This window comes from Bos taurus, chromosome 26 (assembly GCF_002263795.3).
Source record: "Bos taurus isolate L1 Dominette 01449 registration number 42190680 breed Hereford chromosome 26, ARS-UCD2.0, whole genome shotgun sequence".
Classification (NCBI taxonomy): Eukaryota; Metazoa; Chordata; class Mammalia; order Artiodactyla; family Bovidae; genus Bos; species Bos taurus.
Window position 1 is genome coordinate 27,208,125 of NC_037353.1, and position 12,221 is coordinate 27,220,345.

The following is a 12,221-nucleotide window of genomic DNA, read 5'->3' on the forward strand; positions in this document are numbered from 1 at the left end:
CAGTTTCATCCACCTCATTAGAACTGATTCAAATGCATTCTTTTTGATGGCTGAGTAATATTTCATTGTGTGTATCACAGCTTTCTTATCCATTCATCTGCTGATGGACATCTAGGTTGTTTCCATGTCCTGGCTATTATAAACAGTCCTGTGATGAACATTGGGGGTACACGTGTTTCTTTCAGTTCTTGTTTCCTCAGTGTGTATGCCCAGCAGTGGGATTGCTGGGTCATATGGCAGTTCTATTTCCAGTTTTTTAAGGAATCTCCACACTGTTCTCCATAGTGGCTGTACTAGTTTGCGTTCCCACCAACAGTGTAGGAGGGTTCTTTTTTCTCCACACCCTCTCCAGCATTTATTGTTTGTAGACATTTGGATAGCAGCCGACCGGTGTGAGCTGATACCTCATTGCAAACACATCTTTATAGATGATGATTCTGAAACTTGCCTAAGGTCACAGTATCATTCTAGAAAATTCTAGTATCATTCTAGAAAATGATACTAGAACTAAGATTTTAACCTAGGATAACCCTGCTAAGCTGCATTCCAAAAGGTACATCAGGTATCTCCTGTTATTTACATTTGTGTGGACTCCATTTGCCTTTTGCCTTAACATCTCCAAGAAGAAGGACAGGATGTTGAAGAAGGGTTCTGTCTACTTCAGTTAATTACTTTTGCACACATTCTGATCTTCATTCACCGTGATGTTTATCATTACAGACAAGTGATTTCCCCATGTTTCTGCTTCTTGTCATCCTAAGTAGAAAATTTTTGTGAAGATTAGGATATTTAGCCGCTGAACTCCCATTTCCTATGAATTATACATTAATTAGTGTCAGACTGGATATGGACTCACAGCATACCCAGATGAATTGCACAGATACCAAGGCTAAGCATCATCTCATTTTACTTTCAATTGATTGAACAATGAGGTTAACCATGTTCCATCAAGACTTACTAAGCTGAGAAATATACCAAATTAATGTGCTCTTAAAAAAAGCATTCTTCCTTGCTCATGATTTCTGAAACAACATTTATACCTCAATCAAACTAGCAATAAGGGCATCCTCTCTTTCTTTTAAATATCAGACATAATTCATGACATTATCTTTTGCTGCACTGGATATTTCATTGAAGGACTCTGTTCTGATGACCTTGAATATAAAGACCAAGTGCCTTTTTTTAATTATATATCAGAGTCATTATGTGATGAATTCTTTCTGGAATTATGAAACTAATGAAAAAATATACTAAACTAAGTTATAAGACTTTTTTTTACAAAAGTAAAAAATAGCATAACTTTCAAAACATGTTATTCTTTCTCTTGTCTTCAATAAATTAACAAGTGCAATTAAAATAACTAATATTTCATTTACATATATACATTTTGAAAGTGAAAGTCATTCAGTCGTGTCTGACTCTTTGCAACCCCATGGACTGTAGTCTGCCAGGCTCCTCCGTCCCTGGGATTTTCCAGGCAAAAATACTGGAGTAAGGGTTGCCATTCCCTTCTCCAGGGGATCTTCCCAACCCAGAGTTCCAACCCAGGTCTCTCACACTGCAGGTGGATTCTTTACCATGGAGCCACCAGGGAAATGCATTTTACATTTAATATAGGGGGTTATATGCATTTTACCCACAATATTAAATTATTCTAAAGAAATAGATATGTGATGAAAATGCATAAACAATTATGAGATTCCCTCAAAATTAAGACTCTACGTTGGGGATACATATTAGATATAGATTAAAGGGATTTTACTTGGAAGCAATGAAATGGGTTTGACTTACATTAGAAAGAGAATTTTATAATGCAGATTTAAAGAAAAAAATGTTCCACTACTTCACCTGTCAAAACAGAATGGCAGTCTGGGATAGCCACTTCACACATTTTCACATTTGGTGTGACAGCTGATTTTATGGACAGATGGTAACGCTTTCTTCATATTCAAAGTCAACAGCCACTTCAGCTAGAAGGAAGGCACCTGCCATCTTTTCTACTAGCATCTAACTTCTCCATATGCTACAGAAAATAATTCCACAGACTTTCTTCACGTGACCCAGTGACTCTCATGCCAGATGAGGGGAGGGAAGTTAAGCTGGTGAAGATGCTCCCACACAGAGTTGATAACATTCTGAGAGGTACTGGCACTGGAGCAGCATGGGGAACCAATGGAATCATAGCAGGCATCAGGTGACGAGAGTTATCTTTTTTATCCTACTCACTCTCCCTACATTAACATTTATCAAAAAGAGCTATAAATTATAGTTCCAGAAGATAATTAAAGAAGGGTTCTATTAATATGTAGTTTGGAGAACACTCTAAAGTATGACTTCTCTGTACATTCGCATGACCCTCTAATTAATTAGTGGCATGAAGAATTCCAGTTTTGAAAAATCTAATGTTTGCTAGCATTTATTAAATGTATTTGAACACAGAACTTAAAAAACAATTCTTCTAAAGAATTATTTTATGCCAAAAATATTTTAAGAAATATTTCCCTATACAATCCAAGAATTGTAGTTTTTTCCTATACACAAACATCAGGTTATTCATGCAAAAAGACTTAATCCTCTCTTTCCTTTAATTAAAGAAACACTGTTCCAGAAAAGCTCCATGAGAAAAGGGATTTTTGTATTTTTTTTCCCTCATAGTTTATTGCATCTCCAATGCCTAGCTGAGTTGCCAATACATAGAAGGAACATCTCATATGTATTGAGTGAGTGGTAAGGCATTGGTTCCTCATCTCTTTTCATCTCTTATCTTCCACTCCAACATCCATAGCTCTGTTAGTCCATGTCAACTAGCCTGACTGTAAGCTCTCTCACTTTGCCCGAGTCTGGTTTTTGGATCTTCTTTGCAGTAAGTAATCTAACTTACTGCTTTCTGGCCCACTATTTCTCATAACTCTGAGTCTGCCTTACCTAACTTCTGTTCTACTCTGACCTCTGAACCTGGGTGATTTCTCCCCATTCTGCTTCTTATGTTCCCATTGTGACTTCTCACCTGATATCTAAATTCAGTTGTGAATACATAAAACAGCACAAGCATCAGTACAGGAATAAAGCTCATCCAAAGAATACAGGCCAGATGGACTCAGAAAAACATCTAGAAGTACTGTGAATCAGAAGTTTTTTGAACAATCTGAAGCCTGGAATCACCAGTTGGGGCACATAAAGGAGTGGGTCCAGCACCAGAAGCAAACTAATGACCATGTGCAAGTTAAGGAAGCTGGCCAGAGGGTAAAATCAAATAGGAAACCAGCATAATGAGGAAAAGGATATCAATTCAAACAACAACTAGCTTTTATCTGTCATGTGCACAAGTATCAGGCAAGCCTCCGTGAGTAACAAAGGGGCACTGATACAGATATGCATTATGGCTTAAGACTAAAAGTGTCTGGAATGCTTGATTCCCTCCAGAATAGAATAGTCTCATAATACAGAAGGGAAGGATGTGCCATGAGGGTGGGACAGAGCACTGAAAGTTTTTCTGTCCTTCTGTAATTCAGGCAAACTAGATATGAAACATAATCAGCTTCATTTCTGTTCCCTTACAGAATCAAGCGTCAATGAAAGACAGAGAAGCAAGAATAGAAAGGGTGATTGGTACCCTGAGGTGGCATGAACATAATGAAATAATTTCCCCACAGCATTCTTATGACTAAACGTGCTGTGCCGAATGTGGTGAGTCTGAGAAAAAATTTGAGTCATTCATTATGTTTAAAATTGAATAACTCCCATGTGAACAAATGCATATGTACAAGGATGCTTATTGCTTCATTGGTTTAAGTAGCAAAGGATCATAGACAACCTAAATGCATGTCAATAGGAGATGGCCTTGATGTACAGTTATAGTACCTTAACTACATCAATTAGAGATATTAATATAATAAACAATGCTACATAAATGGAACACTTTGCCAACATTAAAAATCACTGAGTGTATCTGTGATACACTGCTAGTGGGAGAAAAAAAGGAAGACATAGAAAAGTCTGCAAAATTTGCAAATATTGCATATGTGTGTATACTATATGTATATATTACATACGTATGAAACATATGTTTATATATGTATAGTACATCTCCTGACAGATACAATAGGAATTGACCATAGTTGCAGCCTCTGAGGGATAGAACATTTTCACTGTAAAACCTTTTGTACCATTAGTAGCTTTTACCACATGCTCATATTAAGATATAAAACCCATCGTATTTAGACAATAATACCTATATTTTCTCTCAAAGAGAAGGAGGAGAAAAGAGATAGAGGCCACACGTCACACTTTCACTTCAGAATGTCTCATATATGCTATCATTATGATTAATTCATTTAATAATCGACATAGTAGGAGTTCTCAGTCTGGAGTCCAAACCCACAGAGGATACATGAAAATTGAATGAAAAATTTCTAGTATATCTGCTCATAACCATTATTTCTCAGGAGAGGGTTCATAGCTTTCATCACATTCTCAAAAGAAATTAAGAACTAAAAGCTGTTAAGAAACATTGTTTGGCTTGGGCAGATTTTATAAAAGTTTTTTGTCAGCTTTTTAAATTATATATGATATTATTTGATAAACTAGTCATGTGATATGTTTGCTTAGCAGGGTGATAAATGTTCATCTTTTTTTAGTGAATATTATGGTTTATAATATGAGCCCAAAGTTCTACGATATAAATTTATAACAATGATATCTTACTCTTTTTAATGAGATTTTTAATGTGCTTTTTAAATGAGAAAACACAGACCCCCTCCTTGGTACTTTTCAGGTGACTAGAGATTCCTCGAACTACAGAACAAACAGAACACATCTTTGGCAGCATCCATTCTACCCAGGAATTGCAAAATTTCATTTTGTAGTAAAACAAAGTTAGATTATGCAATACTCAAACTTATTTTTGAGATAACACTTGAAGTTAAAAGCATTCTGTGTTCCAGGAAAGCAAACAATTCTTGGCTATTGCGTCAACACTCCAAGAATTTTCATTCCTTCCCAGCTTAATCTATAGATTCAATGCATCCCCAAGTGATTTTGCACAAAAAAAAAAAAAAAAAAAAAAACGGAGTCCAAAGTTCACACAGAGGGACTTCCCTGGTCAGTCAGTGGTGAAGAATCCACCTGCCAATGCAGGAGACAAGAGTCAATCCCTGGTTCGGGATGATTCCATAAGCCTTGGGAGAGCTGAACCTGTGCTCCAGAGCCCATGAGCCACAGCCACTGAGCCCAAGTGCTGCAACTACTTAAGCCTGAATGCTCTAGAGCCTATGCTCCACAACAAGAGAAGCCGCCACGAAGAGAAGCCATGGCAACTAGCTAGCAGCCCCTGTTTGTCACAACTACAGAAAACCCTTTACAGCAACAAAAGAACAGCAAAGCCAAATTAATAAATAAATAGCATTTTAAGAAAGCTCACACAGACCAAAGATCTAGAATAGCTACCTCAATATTGAAGAAGGACAAAATCCAAGGACTGACACTATTCAACTTCAAGACGTATTATAAAGCTACAGTAATCAAGACAGTGCAGTATTAGTGAAAGAATAGACAAATAGATCAACGTAATAGACTAGAGATCCCAGAAATACCCCCATGTATGTACAGTCAACTGATCCTTAATAAAGGAACAAAGGTAACACAATAGGAACAACTGAACATATGTTTGCAAGCAAAGTGAAATTTGACTCATATCTTATGCCCTTAACTAAAAATGGATCACGGACCTAAATAAAAAACTTATACTCTGTGAAAGACAATGCTAAGAGATTAAGAGAAATCATAGGTTAGTTGAAAATTATCAGCAAAGATAGAACTGATCAGGAATTATTATCCAAAGTTAACAAAGAATTCCTATAACTCAAAAATTTAAAAAAAAACTACATACTTTTTAAAAATTAACAATAGACCTGAACAGATACCTCATCAAAGAAGATATATAGATACCAAATAAGCATATAAAAAGATATTCAACATCATGTATCATTAGAGAATTGCAAATTAAAATAACAAGATACTACCACACACAGCGTATTAAAATACTAAAATGTATAACACTGAGAACCTCAAATACTTGCAAGGATATGGAGCAATAGGAATCCTCGTTCATTGCTTGTGGAAATAAAAATGGGATAGCCCTTTGGAAACAGTTTGGCTCTTAGAAAATTAAACATACTCATAATATGATAAAGCAATTTATAGCAGTTCTATTCATAACTGTTCAAAATTATGGAAGCAACCAAACTTTAAATACATGGATAATAAATGGATCCTTGCTGCTGCTGCTAAGTCGTTTCAGTCATGTCCGACTCTGTGCGACTCCATAGACAGCAGCCCACTAGGTTCCTTTGTCCCTGGGATTCTCCAGGCAAGAATACTGGAGTGGGTTGCCATTTCCTTCTCCAATGCATGAAAATGGATCCTAAACAGAATAAATAAATGTGTAGACATCCAGGCAATGGAATATTCAGTGCTAAAAGCCTTGAGAATAAAGAAAACTTAGAACGCTTATTACTAAGTGGAAGAAGTCAATCTGAAAATTACTGTAAGATTACAATTATGTGACATATTAGAAAATATAAGACTGTGGATACAGTAAAATAATGAGTGATTTCCAAGAGTTAGGGGAGAGAGAGGGATGAATAGACAGAGCAAAATATATTTTAAGTCAGTGAAACCATTCTATATGATCTACCATGGTGGATATATGACATTATACATTTGTCCAACCTCTAGTGATAAGAACCTGCCTGCCATTGTAGGAGACATAAGACATATGGGTTCGATCCCTAGGTTGGGAAAATCCCCTGGAGGAGGGCATGGCAATCCACTCCAGTATTCTTGCCTGGAGAATCCCATGGGCAGAGGAACCTGGTGGACTATAGTCCATGGGGTTGCAGAGAGTCAGACATGACTGAAGCGACTGAACACACACACACGCACACAAAAAGTACACCACTGTGAGTGAACTCCAATTTAAACTATGTAGGGTGGTAATAAACATCAGTGTAGGATCACAGCTTATGGCACGTGTATAACAAAACTTTGATGTGGAAATGTTGACAGTAAGGGAAATTGTATTGTGTGGGAACAGGAGGTATATGACAATTTTATCATTTTTTTCTCAGTTTTGCTGTGGACCTAAAACTACTTTTAAAAACTTTATTCATTTTAAAAGGAAAAAATATGAAATTTGCTCTCAAGAAAGCCTCCAGCCAATTTTTACAAGGGTATGTCTGATTTTAACTCATAGTAAAATAAGCCCTTTCAAATGAAGAGTTTCTCATAGAACAAAAGAATTTGTTTAACCAACTTGGTGAAAAGAACATCTATTGGTATAAAGTTTTTTACTGCTTGCTATAAACACAAAGAATCTAGTTAATTATATGCAAATAAGCCTGACTAACACACACCTAAATAACTCAGCCTTGTCTTCATTAAGCTAGAAGATATAGTACATTTCTCAGGGAATTAGACAAGGAATATTAATCAAAGACACTTGTAAGGCCTAATGAGTTTATTGATTGTTGACCTTGATGCTACACTAGAAGCAGAAACCCAAATGACAAGAGTTATTTGAGTAAGCAAATGCTGATCTTCAAAATTTAGAATAAGATTGCTCGTTCATTTTTGAGATACCCTGCCCAAACCATTTTTTTCTGTTTTTAATGTTGTCCCTATTGTCTGCTATGTACCAAGATTCATGAGTGATTTCTATTTTGCAGCAATCTGGATATTTGTGACTGGGAGAGCTGGAAGTTACTGTGAGCTCAGGGTAAAGAGAAAGAGCAGGCAGCAAATAAAAGGCAAAGAACTGAGAAACAAACTGAATTTGTTCATTACTAGCAGTTGACCTTGAAGATGATTTCTCCCCCTCCTCTCATATTCTCAGCACTCAATAGCTTCTTTTCACTTCGTCCTGGCTAAAGTGACTGAAGAGCATATCCCATCACTAATGGGCTTAATGTTAGCGAAGTGCTTTCAACACCATCAGCAACTCCTGCAACATAGTTTTCTTTCTGTACAATAGTTGCTTGGTTACTTTTCTTTAATAAAACACTCTCTGCTCTAAAGGATGATGACTGGATCGAAAGTTTTAAAGTGCAATTTAGCCCTTGTTATTTTCCATTTTAAACCTCTCCATTTGGGCCTTTATCCCATTCCTTGATATCATTGATTTATTTCAATTGAGATTCTCCATGTTCAAGCACCACAATTAGCCGCTGTCACGATTGATTCCCATCCCCAGGGATCTGTACGTGGTTTCAAAGTTGACCATTGACAGTTAAGCACTAGTCCATTAGGGGTGAATGAAAAGCGAATGTGGCAAGAATCTTCTAGCAAATAATTTTGTATAATATTGATAATAAAAGCAATTATAGATAAAGTGCTTACTATGTTTAAAATATAAACTGTATACACACATATATGTGATCTGATCTGATAAAATAAGCTTCTTTATAAACATCTCTTGGCTCTACCATTCTGTAGTTCTCTATTGGTTCTAAGCTTTGACACTGAACTGACTGATAATGATTGCATGTCTAGCTAATAGGAGAAACAGAACCAGAACTCAGGTTCTTTGTGTGCTTTACTCAACGTTCTTCCTCTGTATCATTCTTACAGGGCATGTGGAAGAAGAACCCTTGTGATCAGTTCAGTTCAGTCACTCAGTCATGTCTGACTCTTTGCGACCCCATAGACTGCAGCATGACAGGCCTCCCTGTCCATCACCAACTCCTGGAGTTTACTCAAACTCATGTCCATTGAGTCAGTGATGCCATACAACCATCTCATCCTTTGTCATCCCCTTCTCCTCCCACCTTCAATCTTTCCAAGCATCAGGGGCTTTTCAAATGAGCTGGTTCTTTGCATCAGGTGGCCAAAGTATTGGAGTTTCAGCTTCAGCATCAGTCCTTCCAATGAATATTCAGGACTGATTTCCTTTAGGATGGACTGGTTGGATATCCTTGCAGTCCAAGGGACTCTCAAGAGTCTTCTCCAACACCACAGTTCAAAAGCATCAATTCTTTGGCCCTCAGCTTTCTTTATAGTCCAACTCTCCCATCCATACATGACTACTGGAAAAACCATAGCTCTGATTAGACAGACTTTTGTTGGTAAAGTAATCTCTCTGCTTTTTAATATGCTGCCTATGTTGATCATAGCTTTCCTTCTAAGGAGTAAGCAGCTTTTAATTTCATGGTTGCATCACCATCTGCAGGGATTTTGGATCCCCAAAATATAAAGTCTCTCACTGTTTCCATTGTTTCCCATCTATTTGCCATGAAGTAATGGGATTATATGCTATGTTCTTCTTTTTTTGAATGTTGAGTTTTAAGCCAGCTTTTTCACTCTCCTCTTTCCTTTTCACCAAGAGGCTCTTTAGTTCTTCTTTGCTTTCTGCCATAAAGGTGGTGTCATCTACATATCTGAGGTTATTGATTTTCTCCCAGCAATCTTGATTCCAGCTTGTGCTTCATCCAGTCTGGCATTTTGCATGATGTACTCTGCATATGTTAAACAAGCACGGTGATAATATACAGCCTTGATGTACTCCTTTCCCAGTTTGGAACCAGTCTGTTGTCCCAGTTCCAATTCTTACTATTGCTTCTTGACATGCATACAGATTTCTCAGAAGGCAGGTCAGGTGGTCTGGTATTCCCATCTCTTGAAGAGTTTTCCACAGTTTGTTTTGGTCCACACAGTCAAAGGCTTTGACGTAGCCAATAACGCAAAAGTAGATGTTTTTCTTGAACTCTCTTGCTTTTTCGATGATCCAGTGGGTGTTGACAATTTGATCTCTGGTTCCTCTGCCTTTTCTAAATCCAGCTCAAACATCTGGAAGTTCATGGTTCACATACTGTTGAAGACTGGCTTGGAGAATTTTGAGCATTATTTTGCTAGTGTGAGAGATGAATGCAATTGTGCAGTAGTTTGAACATTCTTTGCCATTGCCTTTCTTTGGGATTGGAATGAAAACTGACCATTTCCAGTCTTGTGTATTTTTTTTTCTACCTCCATGCTTTCCATAAGCTCTTGTCACCCATAAGCTACCAACATTATACTTATTTTTGTATCAACATTGTACTCACCTTTTGAAGACTTAGTCAAGTTCCATTTGTTAAAGCTAAAAGGAAGCTATCTGCTTGAAGTTCTGTTGGTTGCTCACTCCTGTTCAACTCTTTGGGACCTCAGAAACTGTAGCCCACTAAACTCCTCTGTCCATGGAATTCTGCAGCAAGAATACTGGAGTGGGTTGTCATTCCCTTCTCCATGGGATCTTCCCTACCTTGGCTTGAAATCTGGGTCTCCTGCATTGAGGGAGGATTCTTTACCAGTGAGGCACCAGGGAAGCCCTGCTTAATGTTTTACTTGGAAATAATGACTCCTTCTTCTGAAACCCTTGCTTTCTATCCCTTTCTTAAGGCACTTCCCACATTGTTTACATCAGCAAGTTTCTGGAAAAGAGCAACTGTGCCATGTAGCTTACACATAGTTGGCAACAATACATAGCACAAGAGAGTGAGTAGATACATATCACCTCAATACAGTTTCAATTTCCTTTAAGAACACCTTTGCTATGGTTCTTTCTTTCTGAATTTCCCAAAGTTCTCATACTAGATTGATACTATAACAGTTGGATTCAGCCATGTTCACTATATCACAAAGAGAAACTCATGGTAATGGAATGTTCACATTAGAGATTAGGTCCCTAAACTAAATAACTGTTTTTAGTTTATACTTTACTAACTTTGGCTTTCATTTATTTTACATAATACCTACTTGCATTCTCTGAAATATCAGACTACATCTTTCCTTTTTGTCTGTATCTTAACCATGCTTTCCAGAATGCTGTTTTTCTATCTGATCCTCTGAGTCAATTCCAGAACACAACTCCAACTTCTCTATGGTCTCTTCCCTGAAATCCACTCTGTGGCCAGCTGACATATATAATCATGATTGTTTTCCCTTTATTTGTCCCTTCACTGAGACTGATATCACATGGCATTATAATGGCATTGTTCTAATGTCTTTCTTTCCCACAGACTATGAGTGTTTTAAGAGTAAAGGACAGATTCATTCCTTTGTCTCTAGAACCAACCCCCCAAAAGTTTTCTGCAAATACACATAATGCTGAAATTTGTAATACTAAAGTGAGGACTGAAGTTCAAGATGGGGGATAAGTAAGACACTGACCAATCTTATCCTCAGAGCAAGTTCCTGAGCCAAGGAAAAAAGAAATGACAGGGGAGGGGGCTGTGATGTTAAAAAAAAAAATTACCTCAATTAAATGCTATCCAGACATGACAGGAAACCCATGGGAACTGTCCAAAATTTGGAAAGGAATAGTTAACAAAACATAGCAAGGCAAAATGCTGGGAATACTATTGCTTCAAATTCGTACTTAACTTTGAATGTTTTTCATGTATTGACAATACTAAGTTTGTCAATGCTTTTCATATTTTGACCACTAGACTCCTGTGGTCAAACATGGCCAAACATTTACACATGGTTTCTGAGAAATATTAATAAGCTTAGTTTCTTAAATAACACAGTATAAGCCTATTTCCTAACTCACTTGAAAACAATTGTGTACATCTTTCTCATGGCACAAACGCAATACTTTTCTGTCTTTCCTCATTCATACTTTAACTTGTGAATGAGGGCTAAAAATGTAATTGTTCCTTCAAAGTCTATGCTATGAATAAAATTTTGTAAAATCTCTTGGCATCAGTGTTACTAGGTAGATTTTATAAAACTCTATTTTTAAATCATGCTCAGTTTTTTCATGCTTTTCATCTCTGATAAAATGTTTACAATAACCCTACAAACTTTTAGTCTTCTGCTTGCAATATAAGTGTTGCTATCAAGAAGATTAAAAATATAGTGGCATTTGAAACTGTTTTGCACAAAATCTTCTTTTAAAGGTATGAGCATGTTTTGCATTTCTTCTTTTTTTCTTTCTTTGTACTCCTTCACCATGTCCATTAAAAATAAAAAAAGATCTTTTAATTTACGTCAAAGGCTACTGTTAAGTGCATGCCTGAGAGAGAGCAGAAACAGTTGTATTCTGCCTCTTCAAACGAACGAATAACAAACGGCCTTACTATTCTCTTTTCCAGGTCATCATCCATCAAACAAGATACATAGAAATAAGGAACTGAAGGTTCAAATATGTCAGTTACCATCTCTTGGTCATAAATCTCAAGCTATGTTTA

General features: G+C 36.9%; 1 long non-coding RNA gene across 1 annotated transcript in view; it reads right to left on the reverse strand.

The window, feature by feature from the left end:
* Window positions 1-537: 537 nt before the first annotated feature.
* LOC107131335 (uncharacterized) overlaps window positions 538-12,221 on the reverse strand; it is an 85,158-nt gene continuing 73,474 nt past the window's right edge. Inside the window, exon 3 of the long non-coding RNA XR_009493061.1 lies at window positions 538-756. This is a non-coding gene — a long non-coding RNA (uncharacterized lncRNA). The remainder of the gene's footprint in view (window positions 757-12,221) is intronic.